The sequence below is a fragment of the Rattus norvegicus genome, chromosome 4 (genome assembly GCF_021556685.1).
Source record: "Rattus norvegicus strain SHRSP/BbbUtx chromosome 4, alternate assembly SHRSP_T2T, whole genome shotgun sequence".
In the NCBI taxonomy this organism is placed as follows: Eukaryota; Metazoa; Chordata; class Mammalia; order Rodentia; family Muridae; genus Rattus; species Rattus norvegicus.
The window spans coordinates 83,931,642-83,946,538 of record NC_141537.1 but is presented as its reverse complement, the minus strand read 5'-3'; positions in this window follow the sequence as shown (position 1 = coordinate 83,946,538).

The following is a 14,897-nucleotide window of genomic DNA, read 5'->3' as shown; positions in this document are numbered from 1 at the left end:
ATGCTACTGCATGAGCGTGCGGCCCCCTCCCATAAATAAACAAATAAGGAGATCAAGTGAGGAAACATCAGTTGTCATCATTGAAATTATTACCAAATTTCCATCTTTGAAAATTGCTGATTAAAGGGTTGGGTGTTTCCTGTTCCCTCAGGACAAACTGTTTCTCAGGGCAGCAAAGACTCCAGCTAATTGGCAAAAGCTCCCACCTCCCCCATTCCTCCAGGAGCAGCACCTAATGAGTCTAGAAAGAAAAGGGAAATGGACTGAAGCTTTACAGTTTGCAATCAGTATCAGTCAAGGCAAGATTGTGAGGCTGGGTTGGCCACGAGGTGGAAGAATGAAGAGACATATGGTGACTGACTCACATTAAAGTAGTGTCTCACTTTCTGTTTACTGGGGGGACAACCTCACCAAGCAGAACCCTCAGGAGGGCGTTCTGTAACCCAGACAGAAAGATTCAGAAGACAGCCATCATACAGCAAATCTTGCAGAGTCCAGTCCGGCCAAGTCCCATTGTTCCCAGGCTAATCACTTCTGCAGTCTCTGTAACCTGATATGAGTAGAAACCTTTGTAGGACTGCTATCATACAAAGTGGGTCATGCAAGGTGATCTTCAGTCATGGTGGCACCACAGGGCATGTGCCCTCGTTCATAATGCTAAATGAAACACACCATTGCACCCAAGATATATTCTGAAATACACATAATTGGCCATTACCCAAGCTCTTAGTCCTAACTTCCAATTTACAGAAAATACAGGGGATGAGAACAAGCAGGGTGGACAATATGGAAAAGTAATCAGCCAGATACTGAGCCGGAAATGAACGCACTGTTTTAGAAATTAAAACATCTAAAGCAACATGTAATACTTAATGCACATTCCTGACCTGGCTCCGGGTATCCAGGGTAATCTGAGTATGGTCTGAGTATTACATACGATGAAAATTTTTCACCAGAGAAGACAATTACTGAAAGAAATCAGGCAGGGCTGGGATCTGGGTGTGGTTTATTCCACCAAGTCATTACCAATGGAGCAGTGTGGGGCTCGGGGACCTTATGAGTTGGTTAGATCGCTAGAGCTGTGACCTCACAGGTTACCATGGGTTAATTATCATGGGGATGGATACTTTCAATCTCTTCCACGCAGGCTCACAACTCTTCCTCCCCCGACCCCCATGTACGGCACAGTACATGCTCATCATTAGAAGCCGAGAAGATGCTGGCACAGTGGGTTGGTACCTCCAGAGCTGTAGGCCAGAATTAGCTCCTTTCAGATTATGCAGCCTTAGTTATGACCTCACAACAATGGCAAACAGACACTGGCAGGAAATTTACAGCATTATGGTCTCACATTATTTCTAAAAAAAGAAAGATCGCCGCCAGGTTAGAGAGAAAGCTTGGCAGCTGTTAAGCATTCTTGCTGTTCTTCCAGGGGGCCCAAGTTCAGTTCTTGGCACCCATGTTGGAAGAACCACAACTACCTATATGTAACTCCAGCTTCAGAGATATCCCATTCCTCTGGTTTCTGTGGGTACTCGCATTTGAGTGGGCCCATACAGAATTTTAAAAATGATAAAGAATAAATCTTAAAAAGGAAAGTCACCTGTGTATAACATTTTTTTAAAAATGTATATGTACATATATATTCTAGTTGGCTGATGTGACAGATCTTTAAGTTATTTTGTCATCTATTCTTTGAGAATTTCATACATTTATAAAATGTATTTTGATCATATTCTTCCTTCATTACCTCCTTCCAGCTCCCTCTAAAATCGCCCACTCCTACTCCCTACTTTCTTTCTCCACAATTCATAGAAACTAAGTACTGCCCATGTGCACATGGGTTTGAGGTCATCGACTGAGGCATGGACAGCCTACTAGCAGCCATGACCCCAAGGAGAGTCATCTTTCCCTTTCAGCAACCGTACACTCTCCTCCTCTCACAAGGCTGTGGCCTCAAGCCCCATCCTACCCCTTATGTTGGAATTCTGACTAGCTTGATCTTGTCCAGGTCTTGTGCAAGTAATCATAGTTATTGTGAGTTAATGCATGCAACAGCTCCATCATGACCAGGTTCTCCCAGCTCCCCATCTCATCTGTCAGTCCTTCCAATGTTTCTGAGCACTCCTCCGCAATGTTTCCTGAGCCTTGGGTGGGGGAGGTTGACATAGTGGTTCATCCATACCTGAGCACTTACAGTTATTGATACTTGACCCTTTGACCACTCTCTTCATTAAACCTTTTACTCACTGGAAAAATAGACTTTTTGAATCAGGTTTGAGAACAAATCAAATCTATAGGTGTAAACAGAAGTATTCAGAAGACAGTTTAACAGCATGACTTTCTAGCAGACCAACAGTAAATTATCCCTACAGTCCTGTAAGCGCTTGACAAGGTTCACAATCCTTCCTGCAGGACTCAGAGCTGCTCAGAAAGTGGTTAGTTATCCCCATAACTGGTAGTCCTTGGCTATTTACTGATCAGTACGTCTGGTCTGGCAGTTTGGTATTGTGGCATGTGGGCTCTAGACTGGGTAGGATCATTGGTGTCTAGCATCAGGTAAGTTGGCCAGTTGGTCTGATCGCTCAAGGTTGATCTCTCTGTGTCCTCCATCCAAAATGAGTGACATATACAGCAGTAGAGTCTTATCATCTACTTATGGAGCTTATGAGCAATTACAGCAGCCTGACTTGTTTCGATTAACCCTAGCACCTCTTGACCAAGAACTCCTAGGGAGGTATCTTATGCAGGACACTCAGACTTTTGACTAATGACACATGTCTTCCGGGAGCAGTACACCCTGCACATGCCAAGTACTTCCCTTAAAACTCCCTTTTGTGTATTATATTTTTAAATTAACTTACAATCTAGTATGTTTCTGTGAGGCTTTTTCATACATCTTTAGTTTAGGAGTTCACCCCACTCCTCTGTCTCCCCATCCCCATCCACACTTATACCTGCAAGCCTGGGCGAGGCTATACTTTGATCAAGTGTAGATGTAGTAGTTTTCAATTGCTGGCATAACAAGCTACTGAAAGTGTTCATGGCATAGAGCAATATGCATTTGTTACATGTAGGTCAGAAGTTGTGGTGGCTAGTTTTGTTTCAACCCTATATATTCCAAAGTTATTTGGAAAGAGGGAGGTTGAACTGAGAAAATGACTGCATGAGAGTGGCCTGTATGCAAGCAAGCTATAAGAATGCAAGGTGGACAAGCCATGAGAAACAAGCCACTAAGCAGCAATCTTCCATGGCTTCTGCATCCGCTCCAGGTTCCTGCCCAGGTTGAGTCCCTGCCCTGAGTTCCTTCTATGATGGACTGTGTGATGTGGAAGCATAAGTGAAATAAACTCTTCCTTCCATGTGGTGGTTTGAATAGCAATGGCCTCCGTAGATGCATGGGTTTGAATGTTTGGTCCATAGGGAGTGGCACTATTAGGAGGTGTGGCCTTGTTAGAGTAGGTGTGGCCTTGTTAGAGTAGGTGTGGCCTTGTTAGAGTAGGTGTGGCCTTGTTAGAGTAGGTGTGGCCTTGTTAGAGTAGATGTGGCCTTGTTGGAGGAAGCAAGCATGCCACTGTGAAGGCAGGCTTTGAGGTCTCCTACGCTCAAGCTACACTCAGTGTGACACAGTCCCCTTCTGCTGCCTTCAGATTAAGATGTAGAACTCTCAGCTCTGTCTCCAGCATCATGCTACTTGCCATGATGATAATGGACTAAACCTCTGAAACAGTAAGCCAGCCCCAGTTAAATGTTTTCTTTATAAGAGTTGCCTTGGTTATGGTGTCTCTTCGCAGCAATGAAAATCCTAACTAAGATACTCCACAAGTTGCTTTGGGTCATGATAATTTATTCACAGCAATCGCAACAGCAGTCCAGGCAAAAGTTGACCATAAGTTTCATTGAATCTGAGTCAAAGTATGGGCAGAGATGCTGTCCTTTAGTGGCTCAAAGAATGATGCATTTTCCTTCATATTCCAAATCCTAGCTGTTCCTACATTCCTGGATCGTGGCCCTTGTCTCTCACCAAAGCCAGCAATGGCTAGTCTGCATTATAGCTCTCAGAAATTTCTGCCTGCCTCTTCCCTTTTCAGACTCATCCTGATACTCTAGGATCCTCTCCCTTTATTACAGTCCACTGATAAGCAACCTCAATTACACTGACCTTTACCCTCTTACTCCATGTGATGAAGTGTAATATATCTTTAAGTTTGAGGAGCAGACACTAATTGTAAACATCTTCGAAGGGCCATTATCCAACCTCTCATGGTAGGGTGCGGTGTTTTATATTATTGTTTTTGCTAATGTGTCTTTTCTGAATTTTTACAATGCAAACATACTGTTTCCACCATAACAAAAGGCCAGTGTGAGGTAATATAACCAGTGATGCTATTGTAAAGCAAATGACTATCCATGGATGGGAAGAATGAAGAAAAGCCTTGAGTTCTGTGTGACAATAGACACTGACAGCTTTGAAATTTCTGCTGTAGGAATTGTACTTCAAAACACTGTAGTTCAAACAATGTATCAGAAGGGCAGGCAAATTACTCTGGAAAATATTAAGTGCCAAAACTGGCTACGAGGGCGCGGGGGGTGCTAAAGAAATGACTCAGTGACTCATAGCACTATCTGCTCTCCCAGAGGACCGGAGTTCAGACTCCAAGCTCTTCCCCATTCATGGTGAGGCTGATGGGCAAGCAGGCAAGGACAGAAGACTCAGTCTGGAGGTCTCTTAACGGTCTGGGTCCTGGCTCCACCAGTGCCTGACAGTAGAAATAGGAGGGGACAGGCTCTGGAATTCTCTACCTGAAATTCTTGTTGTACTCTGGGTTCAGACTCCATGATGTCCCAGATCACCAAGATGGGCAGGATGGCTAAGTTCCCAGCATCCAGACTAGATGGCCCACAACCACTTGTTATTCCAATATCCTTCTGACATCCAAGGCTGTCCCCTCCACATGCCTATGCCCACTCCCATCTTATGTACCCCCCACCATACCCCCACCCTCCCCAACACATAAACAAATAATAAATCTTTAAGTGACTCCAAAATTCATGACAGGGACACTTAGGTCAAAGATTCATATGAAAAGCACACAGAGAAATTGTTTTAATCAGTTAATTTAAGCCTCAACTGTGTGGCTGTCTAGCTGGGTGACCTTGTACCGGTTAATGAATCTTTCTTTGCTTCAGCTGCATTATCTAGGGTAGGATAGACAATGAACTTTCCTGGAGGGGTTGTTGGGGATTTAGTGATTGATTACTTCCAGAGGCCTCAGAGCTGTTCCTGGCACAGGATCGACACTGTGGTGCCAGCCATTAATACTTGTTATTCAGACAGATGTTTGTAGCCATCTGTTTTGGGGTGGAAAATGACTCTGCAACATTAGTTAAGCTGGTGCTTACATGCTATCACCTCCAGGAATAATGGGAATCACATAGTGATTACCAAAGGGGCTTTTTCACCTGAGCATCCTTGAGGATACCATGAGGGTTTTACTATGATGCTGTTCCAAATGGCAGAGTTCCCAGGAAACGCCTCATCAGTATTGGTCTGGTGGCTAATCGATACTTTGAAGAGTCAACAGTTATTTAGCCCAAATCCTCAGCGTATTAAATATTCTCAGCTGTGAGGTTCTAATACCTGAATCCTGTGGAAGGAAGAGTTTAGTAATTTGTTAGTTTGACAGCTTAAGGGCAAAGCAAACAGCTTTTGGAACTGTGAGAGACAGGCACAGGTTCCGTATATACTATCCTTCTTGTTGTGGATTAATATAAACCATCTGACATCCTGAACTGAGACCAGTTGAGCCCAATGTGAAAACCTGTGGCCCACCGAATGGCATGCAGGCTTTTAAATAGCACATTTCCTTAACACAGGGTGTGAACTGAATAGCATCTCAGAGAAGAAATGCAACTCATTGCTTACATTTACAGCCGAAGAGAAAGTGACATTACAGAAGTGTTAGGAATTGGTTCTAATGCTTTGTCTTAATTCGACTCCCAAAGCCTTGCTTCCAGACCTGGGGGTCCCTGCCCCCAGCTGGCTTCAATTGGTAATAAAGACCTTCCATACAGCCAGTGACTCAGCAAGGAAATGGAATGGGACTTTCAGATTGTGGCAGGCAAGAGACAGAGGAGAGAGGGAGAAGAGAATCACCATGATGGGGAGGCAGAAAGATGAAAATTAAAGGCCTACCAGCATGTACAAATCCAGGAAAGTGTGTAGGGCCACTTCCACAGTTGGGTCTGGGATAGCAGAGATGGATGAAATACTGATTTTTCAAAGGAATACTGGAGGGAAGTGTTTGCTAGCCACGGGGAGGTTTAGAAGTGCCCAACCATTGAGCTAGTCAAGGCATAGCAAAATTAGTTGGCACATGTGCGTGTGCATGTGTGTGTGCATGTGTGTATGCATGTGTGTGCGTATGTGTTTGCTTCATTTGAGAATCCAGAGAGCAGATGCAGCATGTGCATGGGATGCACTGGGAGTCAAAGTAGTTTAATTCACTGATATACAGAACATTTACCTCAATGTCTCTCAAGCCAGGCCAACAGTCTTAAATGACACCCTAGGACAATTATAAAACTTTGCAGGATTTCTTAAAGCCTGAATTGGCTACTGTGCTCTGTGAGACCCCCAAAGGTCAAGTGAGGAGCAGCCTGCCACAGTGTCCCCTCATGTCCTGCACCATCGTTTCATACCTCAAAGGCCACACTGACAGTAAGAACCCTCTGGTACCCCACCACCACTGTATCACCCCAGAGGTGGGGAAGTCCATGTACAGTGTGGTCAAAGGATCTGGAGTATAAACTCGTGAAGACACAGAAAGCCTGGAGTTAGGCCTATCTGATCAGATTTCCAGTGAGAATATGGGTTGGTGAAAATTGTGTGTGCTTAGGACTCAGGCAGCCCAGAGAAGAAGCAACCAATGAAAGAGAAAACCACCCTGCAGGGGAAGGCAGAAGAAGCAGGGTGGTTTTCTCTTTCTTGATGTGGTTTGTTAGGGTCTCTCACAAGATTCAGTTCTGGTTTGGGTTATGCAGGGACAGCGCTGCCCTTTCCTTCTGGAAGGCCCAAAATTCAAAGTTTCCTCTTGAATGCAGACTAGACCCTCACTATACAGTGAAACACGATTACTTTGATTTTGGGCTTCCTAGCTCCCACATCTACAATCAATACATTTCTGATTCTCATAAACTCTTTAATCCCCGCCATTTTGTTATAGCAGCACAAACAGTCAAAGTAAGGCTTTTGGGTCAACCTAACCTCTGCTAGATGTCAACTATTTAAATAAAGACTCTGTGTTGGTTGCTGCACAGGACACCAAAGCACCCTGGGTAGGTCTCTGTCTAAACTTTGTATTCTTATTGAGAAGACATTCATATTGAAGCATGGGCACTGGTCCTATTTCCCCGAACTCTGTGTTCTCGGCACTTCCACATATATTTTCCCAAACACTGAGCAAGTATAATTTGTCCCGTTTTACAGATGATAAAATGAACCTCGGATCACGAACGTGGTTCAAGGGCAGAGGTAATGCAACTGGATGTCATCTTCCTATCACTCCTATTTGTCACATGGATGGTTTATGACAAGCATTTAGCTTTTTATGACATTTGTGAAAGCTTTGGGGATATTTACTCTATATAGAGTAAACTGACTAGCCAAGGTTATTTCCATTACCAAGATTGATTTTTAAAAGGTTTACCAGAAGGACTATTTGTAACTGAGAAGGACAGGTCAGGGCAATGGGGAACATTAGAATGTATATGACATCATATTTTTACTGAAGATTTTTAACTGGTGTAAACTTTTTATTGCAGATAGAAACAGAGGGGAAAACCTGTACTCTCCTCAACCAAAGAAATGCTGTGGCCAGAAAGCTTTCTCCCCAAATTCCTAAGGCAATATGTACTATAAAAATTAACAATTTGTGGGCATAGTGGTGCATGCCTTTAATCCCAGCACTTGGGAGGTAAAGGCAGGTGTACCTCTGAGTCTGAGGCTAGCCTGGTCTACATATTGAGTTCAAGGCTAGCTGAGCCTACACAGTGTGAACTTTTATAAAGGAATAAATAGCAGTTTATGTATCCTGAAGTGAAGGTCATTTCCCCCCACTCCTCAGAGTACTGTATCAATGAAGAAGGTGCTAAGAGTATCTATGTCTGAGGTTGCTCTGTTTTATTTTGGAACTGAGTTGTGAGTGAAGGGAGTCCAGAGAAGTGTCTTCAGAGATCTATTAGCATTCTACCCACAGGAACATTTCCTCTTGCCTGCAGGGTGGGCCCCATGTCTGTGGCAGGGGTCTTTGATCTTGTGTTCCACTCAGCAGATGGTGTTACTGAGTGTAATGAATGTGCAAACCTTCACAGAAAATTACAGCGGCTCTGAAAAGGGATGGAGACTTCCTCTCATTTCCTTTCCTCTCATGTTCCTGATGTTTAAGTAAAGCAACATCCATTTGGTCTTTTGACGCAAGCTGCAAGCACTTTTAGGGTATTTACAATGTATACAGTCAATTACTTAAGTGTGCAGAATTATTTCCACTAAGGAGATTGGCGGGCTATTTCTCGCCAGGGTAGAGCCAGAGTTTTCTGCAGCAAGGCTCTGAACGTCTCTTCCTCATTTTGGTTCAACACAGTGACACTAGACTAAGGAGACACCTACTACTCCAGGGAAAAGGCACAGGGAGAGCTGACACCTGCAACACCCCCCACCCCAGGTTTTATAATCAGTTTTTGAAAATTCAAAGAAGGAGTTGCTAATCTTTTAGAGGAATAATCTTCAAAAGAATTTCAAATTCTGATGAGTCAAATTATGTTCCACAGAAGAAATGCAATTGGCTCCTTCATGTTTTAAGTTTAAAGGGATTGTAGAGAGATTTTAAGCCAGGCTTCCTCACACCATGCCAATGGTCCTGCCCAGAGACACAGCGGCCATCTATACATATCTTTTAGTTATTAATTAAAACAAATCGGATCCCATTGTGAGGAGAAAAATGACACACTTCTTTGTGCGTGCACATGGGAGTGTGTGTGTGTGTGTATGTGTATGTGTGTGTGTATGTGTGTGTGTGTGTGTGTGTGTGTATTTTGTGTCATGACATGCATGTGGATATGAGAGGACAGCTTGTGGGAATTTGTTCTCCCCTACAACCATGAAGGTTCTAGGGACCAAACTCAGTAGATGTGGCTTAGTGGCAAGTACCTTTACCTGCTGAGCCATCCTACCTGCCCCAAATATCATTGTTTAATGAATTTCACATATCTCACTGAAGAGAATAGGAGACTAGTTCTTACAGAGATTAGAAGCCCAGCTTGTGATTCATGAGAGTTGATTTCTCTTTGCCTCCGTGTAACTGTTTTTTTGTGAGAGCTTAGCTGCTCTGGTTAAGAGAAATGGATCCCAGAAACCTGAAAGTACATGGATCTAGAAAGAATTTGTATGTTCCCTGGGTTCCTTCCTCATGGTTATACCCAAGCCTTATGCAAATTGCCATTAGCAAAGGGAAAGAAAAATAAAATACCATTCAGAAAGTCTCGTCAAGAAGAGGCACGTCCATCGGTAACAGGTAAACACAGTAGAATGGTCCATGGCTGCCACCCTTTCTGACTGACTGTACCCTGACTCCATCAGTTGTTAAATGCTTTCAATAGTTAAGTACTATAAATTTCCAGACCAGCCTTGTGGGCATGTGTCAATGTGCATCCTCTTGAGGCCCAACTAGAAAACCCTAGAGTCAGCAGACGAAGACCCACATGAATTCTCCAGTTTAACTATAAATTTTTCCAGAACTTAACTTCCCTAATTCTTGATATCCTCTCCTCAAAACCAGGTGCTTTGCTACTTTTGCATTGCTCTACATGGGCAATTTTGGCTCACAGTTTCAGAGGGTTTCAGGCCACCATGGAAGGAAGCCATCTATGGCAAAACAGCTCAACTCATGGGGCCAGGGCATGTTACTAAGACCAGTTATGTTACAGTAGACCAAAAAGCAAAGTGACTGTGAGTATACCAGAGCGGTGGTGAGTATAAACTAAAGAGGCTGACTCCTAACCGAACCACTTCTGCCAGTGAGGATCCAGTTCTAAAAGTTCCACAGCCTCAGAAAATAGCATCACTAGTGAGAGAACGAGTGTCAAAAATGGGACATTTCAAAGTTAAAAACTAACACTAGAGCTATGAACAATTCTCACCTAATTTTCTTATATATTTCTATTGATGTCAAATATTAAATATGAAAGTGTGCCATAAGATTCCTTGATTGTTTCAATTCATGCAGCAATGGTGTATCGTTTAGCATGTGTGGAGTAAAAAGGATCATTTTATTTTCTTACTATCTAAAGCCAGAAAGGACTCACACTTTATTTTCTTTGCCTCTCCCTGTTTATGAAGGCTCTGACAATCTAATATTGGCTATTGAACGACCTCCAAACTGAAGTGGAAAAGGTGAATGGCCTTTACACTGCCGGAACTCTTAGTGACTAAATAAATGTTTTGGTGAATTATAGTTAAACATCCAAAATAAAAGAGTTGCAGACTGTTGTGCCATCTGCATGCTTTGTTTTTATAAATGACAAATATTTTTCTTCTTAAGGAATACTTTTATACCTAGGTCATGCCTGTAGGCTACTCTCACTCCACTTGAGTCTGCAGAAGACATTATATGACTGCCATAAAATTTCAGCTACATATAAACAGCTCGACGCTATAACCATAACCAAGCGGATTTGCTTTATTTCCTAAGTCATTATGCTCACTCAGTATCTGTATTTCCCTCGGGGATTGCCAGAGTAGCTACAGTTCACAGATACACAATCTGTGTGTGAATGCTAATTTCAAATCATCCAGCTTCTCTGAGCTGGTAGATTTTTTTTCCTGGACATAAAAGTTCAATGTGTGATGCAGTCACTTTGCATAGGGACTGAGACATACATGGTGTTTACCTTCTAATGTCTAAGAACCTAAGTTCTTTATTATTTCAGGAAATAATGCTAGGACAGAGCACCATGCACACTGCTTTCACTTACGATGGTGGTGCAAACCTCCCCTGACCATGCTCGCACATCTACTTCCAGCTAAGCTGGGATCTTGTACAGCATAGGCGTTCTTGAGTTTGCTTGGTTTTATTTTGTATTTTTCCTTGTTTGTTTGTTTGTTTGTTTGCTCGATGTGGTGTGTGTAGGAGGGCAGGTTAGTTGCTCTGTAGGTCTTCCCGTGGTGCCCTTGATCCCACTGGCTTGCTCACTTCTATCTTCCACTCTTCCACAAGATTCCAGAGTCCTCCCTGATGTCTGGCTGTGGGTCTCTGCATCTGCCTCCATCTGCTGGATGAAGCCTCTCAGGAGACAGTTATGCTAGGTTCCTGTCTGCAAGCATAGCAGAGCATCGTTGACAGTGTCGGGTTGGTACTCTCACATGAGGTGTGTCTCAAGTTGGGGCAGCCATTGGTTGGCTGTTCCTGCAGTCTCCGCCCATCTTTATCCTTGCACATCTTTCAGGAAAGACGAATTTTGAGTTCAAGATTTTGTAAGTGGATTGATGTTCGCCTCTGTCCTCTGGAAATCCTGCCTGTCTACCAAAGGTAGTGGCCACTTTAGTCTCTATATCCCGCTCTGATAGGAATCTCAACTAGGGTCCTCCCACAGACTCCCGGCATCCTCCCCTTCCCATCCATGTCTCCAGTTAGTCTCAGAGACGCCCTCCACTGATTTCCCTTCTCACTCCTAGATCTCTCCTGCCCTCTCTCCCTATACTCCATCACCATTCTCACTGCCATCCTCACCCCTCTCCTACTAAGTTCCCTCTCTCTCTGTCAACCTTCTACGACTATTTAGTTTCCCCTTCTGAGTGAGATTCATTGGTCCTCCCTGGGGGCCTCCTACTGACCTGGTTTCTTTGGGTCTGTGGATTGTAGCACGGTTATCCTGGGCTTCATAGCTAATGTCCACGTATCAGTGAGTACATACCTTACCTGTCTGTCTGGCTCTGGGTTACCTCGCCCAGGAAGATATTCTTAAGTTCAATCCATTTGCCTGCAAACATTATGATGTCTTTGGTTTTAAAAGCTGAATAATATTCCATTGTGTAACGGTACCGCATTTTCACTATCCATTGTTCAGTTGAGAGAAATCTAGGTTGTTTCCAGCTTCTGGGTATTATGAATAAAGCTGCTAGGATTATAGTTGAGAAAGTGTCCCTGTGATACAGTAGGGCATCTTTTGGGTATCTGCCTAAAAGTGGTATAGCTGGGTCTTGAGGTAAAACTATTCCCAGTCTTCTGAGAAATTGCCAAATTGGTTTCCAAAGTGGTTGTGCAAGTTTTCACTCCCACCAGCAATGGAGGAGTGTTCCCCACGCTCCATATCCTTGCCAGCATGTGCTGTCACTTGAGTTTTTGATCTTAGCCATTCTGATGGGTGTAAGATTGAATCTCAGGTTGTTTTGATTTGAATTTCCCTGATGACTAAGGATGTCAATATTTCTTTAAGTGCTTTTTGGCTATTTGAGATTCCTCAATTGAGAACTCTCTGTGTAGCTCTGTGCCCCATTTTTAATTGAGTCATTTGGTTTGTTGGAGTTTAACTTCTTGAGTTCTTTATGTATTTTAGATATTAGCCCTCTGTCAGATGTAGGGTTGGTTAGTGAAAATCTTTTCCCAACTTGTAAGCTGCTGTTTTGTCCTATTAATGGAGTCCTTTGCCTTACAGAAGCTTTGCAGTTTCATGAGGTCCAATTTGTCAATGTTGATCTTTGAGCCTGGGCCTAGTACTTGAAGAGCAATAAGACAACTAAAGGAGATCAAGGAGATACACACTGAAAAGGAAGAAGTCAAGGTACCGTTATTCGAAGATGGTGTGATACTATACAGAAGCGACTCCAACAATTCAACAAAACACCTTCAGCAAAGTGGCTGGATACAAAATCAACTCAAAAACTCAGTAGCCCTCCTTTATACAAAGGATAAACGGGCTGACAAAGAGATTAGGGAAACAAAACCCTTCACAATAGCCACAAATGACATAAAATACCTTGGTGTGACTCTAACCAAGCAAGAGAAACACCTGTATGACAAGAACGTCAGGTCTCTGAGGAAGATCTCAGAAGATGGGAAGCTCTCTCGTGCTCATGGATAGGTAGAATTAACAGTGAATGTGGCCATCTTGCCAAAAGCAATCTACAGATTCCATGCAACCCCCATCAAAATTCCAGCACAACTCTTTACAGACCTTCAAAGAACAACTCTCAACTTCATATGGGAAATCAAAGAATCTAGGATGGCTGACAATCCTGAATGACCAAAGGACTCCTGGGGGTATCATCCTCCCTTATCGCAAGCTGTCCTAAAGAGCAATAGCAATAAAAACCGCATGGTATTAGTACAGAGACAGTCAAGTCCATCAGTGGAATTGAAGACCCTGAAACAAATCAACAGACACATCTATATACACTTGACTTTTAAAAGAAGGCAAAAACCATACAGGGGTGGCAGGGCAAACAGGTTCAGCAAATGGTGCTGTTCTCACTGGAGGTCTGCATGTAAAAAAAAATACAACAGATCCATATTTATCACCTTGTACAAAACTCAAGTTCAAGTGGATCAATGACCTCAACATAAAATCAGCTACACTGAATCTCATAGAAGAGAAAGTGGGGAATATCCTTGAATGCCTTGGTACAGGAGACAACTTCCTGAAAAGATCCTGTATTCTTAACAGCTCATCTGTTGAATGAGTGTGGTAGCAGTTCTTGCATATCAAGGTAGTCATGGAAACAAAGTAGATTATTGTATGCAGGATGCTCAGCTCATCCCTGGCCCTCAGTACGTCCCATTTACGATTATTATTGTTACAGGTTGAGCTGCCCGAATCTTAAAAAGTCCTAAGTGGGGCTGGAGAGACACTTCAGTGGGCAATAGCATGTCCTGCTATTGCAGAGGACCCAAGGTCATTTCCCAGCACCAGCATGGCGGTGCATACTCATCCACAAATCCACTCTCAGGGAATCTCAGATCATGGTTCACATACACGCTTACAGGCAAAACCCTCACACACATAAAATAAATACATACTTTTAAAACACTCCAAGTGCTCTAGAGTCGTGCTGATATTCCAAAACGTTCAATTTAGAGCATTTTGAATTTCAGGTGTGAACTTAGGAATGCTCACCGGGCAATTGACCTCACTGCCAATATCCACATAGGCTCACAACCTCTCTAAAACATGAAATATCTGTGATCTCAAGCACTGTAGCTTACTGATATCCTGCCTTTGTGATCAGCACATCAGACATAAGGGAGTGATTTAAAATATTGTTTGTTCTCAACCTTGAGTGTTGCCTTTTGAGTGTGCCTTTTTTAAAAAAATCATGCAGCAAACTCACGAGCATACATCGTGACTTTGTCACCAGACATTCTGGTCTTTATCCAGATACCTGCACTGCTGTTATGTCCCAAAGGGGAAAATGGAGCATTGGCAGATGCTCTATAAACCAGCGACTCCCTCATTCTCCTTCCAGAATCCCCTCCCCTGCACAAGAAATTTGTTTTTCAGACTAGGAATCAGAGAAAGTTCATTTAGGTGGTAAAAGCCAACTTTGGGGAGAGTCATTTGATTACCCTGGTACCGTGGTAAGAGACCATGGGGAACTCTCTGGTTTCCTACCTTGTCTGTGTCAGGGGCCACACTGTCTATCTGGGGTTGGCTCACACATAGTGAGGAAACAGCTGCAGGCTCTGCTGGCTGCTCTGGGAAAGATTCAGGGCTCTGCTCCAGCAGGCTTGGCTGGCTCTATGTCCTGATATCCCCACCCCCAATCCCAACCTCTTGCCAGAAGAGCCTTGGCCAGAACTCTCCCCTTAACCCTAGCTTCACCCTATCTGTGACTTAGCCAATTC